Below are 8489 nucleotides of genomic sequence, written 5' to 3'. Positions count from 1 at the left end.
ATACACACTGTTATATATAAAATAGATAACTAACAAGGACCTACTATATAGCACAAGGGAACCCTACTCAATACTCTGTAATGGCCGATATGGGAAAAGAATCTAAAAAAGAGTGGATACATGTATATGTATAACTGAATCACTTTGCTGTACACCTGAAACTAACACAGCATTGTAAATCAACTATACTTCAAGAAAAATTTAAAAAAAAGAAAAAGACTTCCAGCTTTTGGCTCAGAGGAGGCCAAGGTGCAACTTTCTTCAGTTGTCCCGAATCCGGGTTCATCCGACACCAGCTGCCACCATGTTGCCTAAGTTTGACCCCAACAAGATCAAAGTTGTGTACCTGAGGTGCACCAGTGGGGAAGTCGGTGCCACATCTGCCCTGGCCCCCAAGATTGGCCCCCTGGGTCTGTCTCCAAAAAAGGTTGGTGATGACATCGCCAAGGCAACTGGTGATTGGAAGGGTCTGAGGATTACTGTGAAACTGACCATTCAGAACAGACAAGCCCAGGTTGAGGATTGATCATCAATGCCCCAAGGAACTGCCAAGAGACAGAAGGAAGCAGAAAAGCATTAAGCACAGTGGAAACATCACTTTTGATGAGATTGTCAACATTGCCTGACAGATGCGGTATCGATCTTTAGCTAGGGAACTCTCTGGAACCATTAAATAGATCCTGGGGGCCATCCAGTCTGTGGGCTGCAATGTTGATGGCCGCCACCCTCACATCATAGATGACATCAACAGTGGTGCAGTGGAATGCCCAACTAGTTAAGAACTGCAAAGAAAAATAAAGGGTTATTTGACAACCAAAAAAAAGAAAATTCTACTCTTACCTGAAGAACGTTACTCATGTCCTCAGGTATTTAAATGGGAAAAGGAAAGACCATTCAATATCAGTCTTGGGCTGAATCACCCACAGAAAACCAAACCCTGCTACAATAGGTCTGCTCTTGAAATCCACCTAATCAATGACTAACCCCACTTCATTTTGAGCCAGTCATAGCCAGTCATTCATATTTAACTTAAACCCCACATTTCCCCCAAGCCCTATATAAACCCTATCTTTTACTTTGTTCACAGAGATTATCTGTCTCCTTACAGTTCTCCCTTGCCTGGAAAGAAATAATTTCTTAAATAAATAATTTTGTGTGTTTGTTTTTCTTTCTAGATTTGAAAGAATTGTGATTCCTTTAATACAAGCAAACCTAAAATGCAACGAATTAACAAAATAGAAGTTTAGATTCTGCTCACCTAGCGGTCTTGAACAGGTGTTCAGCTTGGTGGGGCAGCTCTCATCCTCCCTGTCACTCATGGACCAAGATTCCTTCTGTCTGTCATCTTTCATGGCTCTGTCACCAGTTGCATCCATCTGGGAGGAGAGGAAAGAAAGAGTTTCATTGTGTGTGGGTATGGGGGGAGGTGTTTACTAGGCCAGTCCTGGAAGTGGCACCCATCGATTACACCTTAATCCATCTTACATCCCCTTACAGAGAATTTAGTCTAGAGGTTATATCAAATTGTAAAGGACAGAATGTATATAAGTAGGGAGCTAGAGGTCTCCATTACAGGGTGTAAATCAGAAAGCACCTTAATTTTTGTCTTCCACTGGCCCTTTAGTTTACTCTCTATGGCTGGTTTTCCCTTGCCCCTTTCACCTTGGTCAAATCCATCAACTTTGCTAATTACTCTTACGTATTAAGATTCCTCCTGAAATGCTAGGCTCCCAAACAACATCAGTTAAGTAACAGAAATGCCCAGCCCCCTCTAATAGTCATCACTCTAAAACTGATTTAAGACTGAGGCTTCTTCCTGTCTCCCAGCGTGGGCCTCTAGGATGTGAGTCACCTCCTATGGAAAAGGCGTGTGTGATCAGTTTCATTCTTTCTTCATTCAATGCTTCCACTTTCCTCATCTTGTTGCTACTGTCTCTAATCTTTCCAAGCTGGGTGGCTGCTAGTTCCTCTGGTGTCTTTGGATAGATTAGAAAAAGGTTCTCCCTTCTGGGTGAATGCAACCCCATGGTGAGAGAACTGCACCTCTGTGTGAAGTAGGAAAAGGCAACTCTTCCTCCAAGTAGACACAACCCCGTGCCAGGGCATATGGTTTGGAGAGTGGAAAGCAGGTTGGATTTCAGCCCCCATTAGCACCTACAGTCAGGTGCCATTTTCAGTGAATAACTTACACAACCATGAAGCCTGTTAAGGTTGGAACATATGGAGGAAGTCACAAGGGAGACTGTAATGTTTGTACTTGACCAGTACTGTCATGAGTGGCATCTACATTCTCTGGGGTTTGCAGAGGTTTAAGGCTTACTCTTTTTTTTGCAGGTTGTATCTCTGAGTTCTTTAAAGCTCCATCATTCCATCTTTGGGGATCTCATCTCTGTACTTTCCTTTGCATAGATGAGTACATTGCTTTTGTGGTTGTTTGTTAACAATTCTTTCTTGAGACCCCAGGCATCTGGTGATACGACTGCACCTTCCTTCTGCTGAAGTCCACTCACTTCTTTTGGCAGCTTTCTTGAACAGGATCCAAGACAATGCTTCTCCAGAGCTCTTGCATGTATGTACCACATTTGGACTAGAGAAAACATGCTCCTTTGACCTATTGTTGGCAGTTCTGTTATATTCCAAACCATAGCCTCATCTCTACCCCACAGGATGCCTGAGCCAGTCCTTTACCTTTTATATATCCCAAATGTAATTCAGACATCAGCCACCATGTCTCTCAGATAGGAAGCAATATTACATATTGCTGTGTGTTCCCAGCAAAATTCCTTACATCAGTGTGAGTGAGGCAAAGGGCATACACACCTCAGGATGAGGTTGAGGATGGTGGCAATGACTCAATACAAAATACAACAGCTTCCTCTAAAAACCTTGACTCTCCTATCTTTTTTTTCAGCCTCTCCAATGCCTTTTGTAAGCTGGAGGTAGGTGGTGAACTAAGAGTAAAAAGCTGGTTTTCTACACTCTCCCTCTGCAAATCCTGTGTTGGTGAATTTGCATCTAACTTTGAATATGACCTTACTGTTTTGGGGTCTCAGCCAAATCTGAGACTAAGTGAGGTTCATTTAAGCATCTTATCTATACATATCTCTGGAAGTATACAGATGGAACAGAAAATATTCATTACCTTTGGAGGGAAATTTGTTGGCACAGGGAAGCTGTGGGAGGGAGAATTTTTCACATATACTCTTTTGAACTGTTTTAATTTTAAACTATATATATATATGTAGTACCTATTTAAGAAATTAATCTTCTAAATGTATATTGAAGTACATTCCTGCAATAGAGCACTTTCCAACTCTTAAGAAGAATGAGCTAAAAATTCTGATGTAGAAATATCTCAAAGATGTTGTTAAGGAAGATACAGAACATTTCATAATGTACCTATTTACGTACAATAAAATTACACATAATTACATGTTTTTTAATACATGAGGAACATTTCCAGAGTAATTTTATTGGGATAGACTAAATTATGTTGTAGCAACATGTTAAGCTTGAAATCTCAGTTGTTTACCACAGAAAAGGCTTATATTTCTGGTGCATACACGTGTCCATTGAGAGACAGGCAACTCTTTTAGGGCAGCTGTTCTCCATGTGGTAACTCAGGGATCCAGGCTGTTTCCATCTTGTGGCTTCCTCACCTAAAGGCATGGCTTCCACAATTGCTGCAGCATGGGGAGAGAGAGCTGGAGAGTCACACATTAGCACTAAATGCTTTGGCTCAGCAGGGCACATATCACTTCTGTTTATAGTTCTTGAAGTAGAACTAGTCTCATGAGCCCTGCCTCACTACCAGGCAGGGTAGGAAATATTGTCATTCTTCATGCCCAGGAAGAAGAAAATAAAATGGGTTTCAATGTCATGTTGACATTGTCTCTGCCACAGGACACATACACAAAAAGGTAACAGGAGGAGGGAATCTGAGGATCTGAAATCAGAAGACTTACTTTTCACAGTACTATTCACTATATTCACTGTATATTAAGTATGTATGTTATTTGGATTTTTTTTAACCATTGGATCATGTATACTTTTTCAATGCAAGGAATTATTAACTTTAGCGTCAAGGGATACTGAAACTAGTTTTATGAGGAATAAGGTATAGTATAAAAATATCTCCCCACATGATACTTATTAATTACAAATGGACAAAGAATAAGTTTACAATGGAAAACCCGACAGACACCACCTTAACTTAGGGATCAAAGTTAAAAAACATCACCAGTAATGGGACAAATAGATACCTTGTGCCTCCTGATTTAATGAACTGAGAAAAACACAGCATCATTTTTGTGATATTCCTGCCAAAAATACATAGCCTGAACTTAATCATGAGGAAAAAACAGATAAACCTAAATTGAAGGACTTTATACAAAATATCTTGCCTGTATTCTTCAAGTGACAAGGTAATGAAAGGCAAAGAAAGACTGAGGAATGAATCTAGACTGAAGGAACTAAAGAGACTAGTCAACTAAATGCAATATGTAACCCTGGATTGGATTCTGAACCAGAAAAATACTATTTTCTTCATTGCTACAAAGGACAATATTGAGATAATTAATGATATCTGAATAAAATCCGTGGGTTAGATGGTATTATTGTAACAATGATATTTTTATGATTTTATAATTGTGCTATTGTTATATAAGAGAATGTCCTTGTTTTAGGAAACATACACTCAAGTGTTTAGGGGTGAAAGGGCATCATATCTGCAGTTTACTCTCAAATGGTCAAATGGTTCAGGAAGTAGTTATATATTTTATATATATATATATATATATATATATATATACTTATATACACATAAACATACATACATATATATGTGAGAGAAAGAGAGAAAGAAAGAACAATAAAGCAAATGTGGTAAAATGTTAACATTTTGAGAATCTGAATAAAAGGTATATGGGAGGTCTTTGTACTTTTCATGCATCCATTCTGTAAGTCTGAAATTCTTTAAAAATAAAAAATTTGTAAAAGTGACCAGTAACTAACTACACTTATTAAGTTTGTGACTTCTAAATATAATGCTGATCATCAAATTTTATTTGTAATAGAATAAAGGTGCAGAGTAATTATTTCAAAATTATATCTCACAGACTTATGGTGAGGGTCAAATGTTGTAATATGTATAAATACAGTCTGTTGTCATTATTGCATTGTTTATGTGTGAATACATTATTTTCATTATTATTATTATTATTTTCATTTTGGCTGAAGTGGGTGATTCCTACTGGAGAGTAACAGAGGTTGAGGTTGAAAGAGTGACACGAGAAAAAGACAAAATCTTTTAATTTTGAAAAAGATACCGATGAGACTTCCCTGGCGGTCCAGTGATTAGGACTCCGAGCTTCCACTGCAGGGGACCTGGGTTCGATCCCTGGTCGGGGAACTAGGATCCCACAAGCCACACGGCACAGCCAAAATAGATACAAATAAATAAATAAATACATAAAATTAAATTAAAAAAAAAGAAAAAGATACAGAATGCCAGGCAAAGGGGCTTGGATTTTGCCTTGTAAAAGTCACTTTTGGGATACTGAAAAGTCGTTGCTTACCAAAATGGGATGGGGGAAGCTGAATTCTTAGCAGTGCTGGTAGTCTCCTTAGGGATCAGCTGATGAATGGTCCAACCTCCTCATTTTAGTTAAGCTGGTGGGTTATGCAGATGAGGCATCTAAACTAGAGTCTTGAAGATGAAGCTATGAAGATTCAAAGATTGAGAGGGCAAATGAAGAAAAACAAAGAGACGAGAAATGTCACATTGCCAGGACCAGCTACATAATTTGGGGGGCCCATTGTGAAAAGAAAATTCAGGGCCCCTTGTTCATAAGTTATTAAGAATTTCAAAACAGTAACAGCAGAACATTATACCAAGCAGGGGATCCTACTGAGCATGGGGCTTCATGTGACAGCACAAGCCACTAACCCATGAAGCTGGCCCTGCACACGCAATCCACCAAGGACGTCCACATTCCGTCATTCACCCAAGGTCACTAGCAATCACGATGCCCCTCCTGGAGCTCGGAGTGGGGCCATCTTCCCTTGAAGCACAGGGCTACATGGAGGGAGGCGGCACCTGAACAAAATCAGGGCTCTGGTGGGAAAGAGGAGAAGGAGTTTTTGCATTGGTCCCTGACACGCTGCTGATTCCAGAACTGCTGATACAAAGGCAGGGTGGTGGGTTAGCAACGTCATGCTGTGTGAGAAGGAATGATGTTACACAATTTAACCTTAGGTGGGTCACAAAAGTATATTTTTATTTCAGTAAAGACGTGTTTATTCTTATGTATATATTTAAAAAATAAATTGTAAGAGGAACACAGAAAGCACTAAGCATAAAGAAAAAACTGATAATTCAAACTTATTAAAATGAAGAATTATTGTTCATCAAAGACTCCATTAAGTGAGCAAAAAGGCAAGCCATATATTGCATATATGTACATGCAATACATATATCTGACAACAGACACCAAGAGCACGTGCATACACACACACACACACACACACACACATCAATACGTATACGTGCATGGGGTGGGGGTGGGGGGAAGATGGGAGAAGATGCTGTAATTGTGTAATTTGTGGCAAGCCAAGAAGGGTCCTTGGGGTTCTAGGGCAAACCCATGCCATCTGCAGTGGAGAATTAAACACCCTTTGAAAAATATACACACATGCTACAATACAAAAAATCAATAAGAAAAAAACTAGACAACTCGATTAAGAAAAGGGCAAAGTACATGAATACTTCACAAATGAGGATATGCAATTGACTGACAAACATGAAAAGTTTTCAGCCTCATTAGTCATCAGGGAAATGCAAATTAAAACCACAATGAGATACCACTTTATGCCAATGAGAATGGCTAAAATTAAAATGACTGATGATATCAAGTGCTGCTGAGGATGTGAAACAAGTGGAACACTCATTCAGTGCTTCTAAAAGGGTAAACTGGTACAGCCACTTGGAAAACTATTTGGCAGTACCTAGTAAAACTATGTATGTCTATGACTCGGCAATTTAACTCTTACGCATGTGTCCTCAGACAGGCATACATGTGTACAGTAGAAGACACGAATAAGAACGTGAATAGCAGTGCTTTTCATAATAGCTAAGACCTGGAAACAACCTAAGTGTCCATCAATGGTAGAATGGATAAGAAAATTGAGTTGTGATCACACAACAAAATACTATATATCAATGAGAGAGAAGAAATTATTACTATACAAAACAAAATAGATGAACTTCACAAACATAATGTCAAGAGAAAGAAACCAGCCACAAAAGAATACACATGCTGTAACTCATTCCATTTATATAAAGCTCAAACACAGGTAAATGAGTACACTCATACTCATAGCAGTGTTATTCACAATAGCCAAAAGGTGGAAGCAACCCAAGGGTCTAGCAACAGAGAAATGGATAAACAAAATGTGGTGTACACATACAATGAAATCACTCAGGCTTAAAAAGGAAGGAAATTCTGACACCTGCTACAACATGGATGAACTTTGAGGATATTATGCTAAGTGAAATAAGACTATCACAAAAAGACAAATACTATATGATTCCACTTACATGAGGTCTAAAGTAGTTAAAGTCATTGAAGCAGTAAGTAGAATGGTGGTTGCCTGGGGCTGCGGGGGAGGGAGGAATGGGGAGTTGTTTAATGGGTCGTTTTAGTTCGGGAAGATGAAGAGTTCTGGAGATCGGTTGCACAAGAGTGTGAATGTACTGAACCCTACTGAACACTTAAAAATGGTTAAGATGGTAAATTTTATGTTATGTGTATTTGACCACAGTTAAAAAAAAAAAGGCAGATAAATGAATCTATGGTGATAGAAGGATAGTGGCTACCTTGGGGGAGAGACTGACTGAAAGGAGGGATGAATGGGGCTTCTGTGGTGCTGGTAATTTCTGTTTCTTGAGCTGGGTGATGGTCACCTGGGTGAGTTCACTTGGGATTTATGCACTTCTATGTATATATATTATTGTGGCATGCATGGTGGTGTGTTTTCCAGATCGCCCTGCGAGGAAGGACCTGCTGCCCAGCTGCAGCAAGAGTGGTCAGCAGAGAGTCTCCAGCTGTTAATTCTCTCAGAGCCTACAGAGGGCCGCCTTGCCTGAGATCACCCCCTTGCTGGGCAGCCTGAATCTGGTGACTGAGCAAAGTAGGGGTATAAAGGTCCAACCATTTAGACTTGATGCTAGACAAATCTGATGGGATTTCTCACTCCAGAGTGAGCTGCTGATTGGCTGAGACTCTTCTGAGTCTGCAGCACAGGTTGACTTTCCCTCTGCCAATCCTTCTCTCACTCCCTTCCTTTCACAGGTGTAGATCTCTAATAAGCATTTTACACCCCAAACTCTATGTCAGCATCTCCTTCTTGAGAACTTGACCTTTGACAGTTGGTACCAGAAAGTGGATGAGAAAGCTGATGATAAGATGGGTTTTTGGAAACTGATGACC

The 8489-nt window shown here is 39.7% G+C and overlaps 1 pseudogene; it reads left to right on the top strand.

The window, feature by feature from the left end:
* The first annotated feature begins 304 nt into the window (after positions 1-304).
* LOC101320803 (large ribosomal subunit protein uL11-like) lies at positions 305-792 on the top strand (annotated as a pseudogene).
* Positions 793-8489: the final 7697 nt, after the last annotated feature.

The sequence above is a fragment of the Tursiops truncatus genome, chromosome 2 (assembly GCF_011762595.2).
Source record: "Tursiops truncatus isolate mTurTru1 chromosome 2, mTurTru1.mat.Y, whole genome shotgun sequence".
Taxonomy (NCBI): domain Eukaryota; kingdom Metazoa; phylum Chordata; class Mammalia; order Artiodactyla; family Delphinidae; genus Tursiops; species Tursiops truncatus.
Note: the sequence above shows the minus strand (reverse complement) of the source record. Positions and strands in the feature narration are given on the sequence as shown.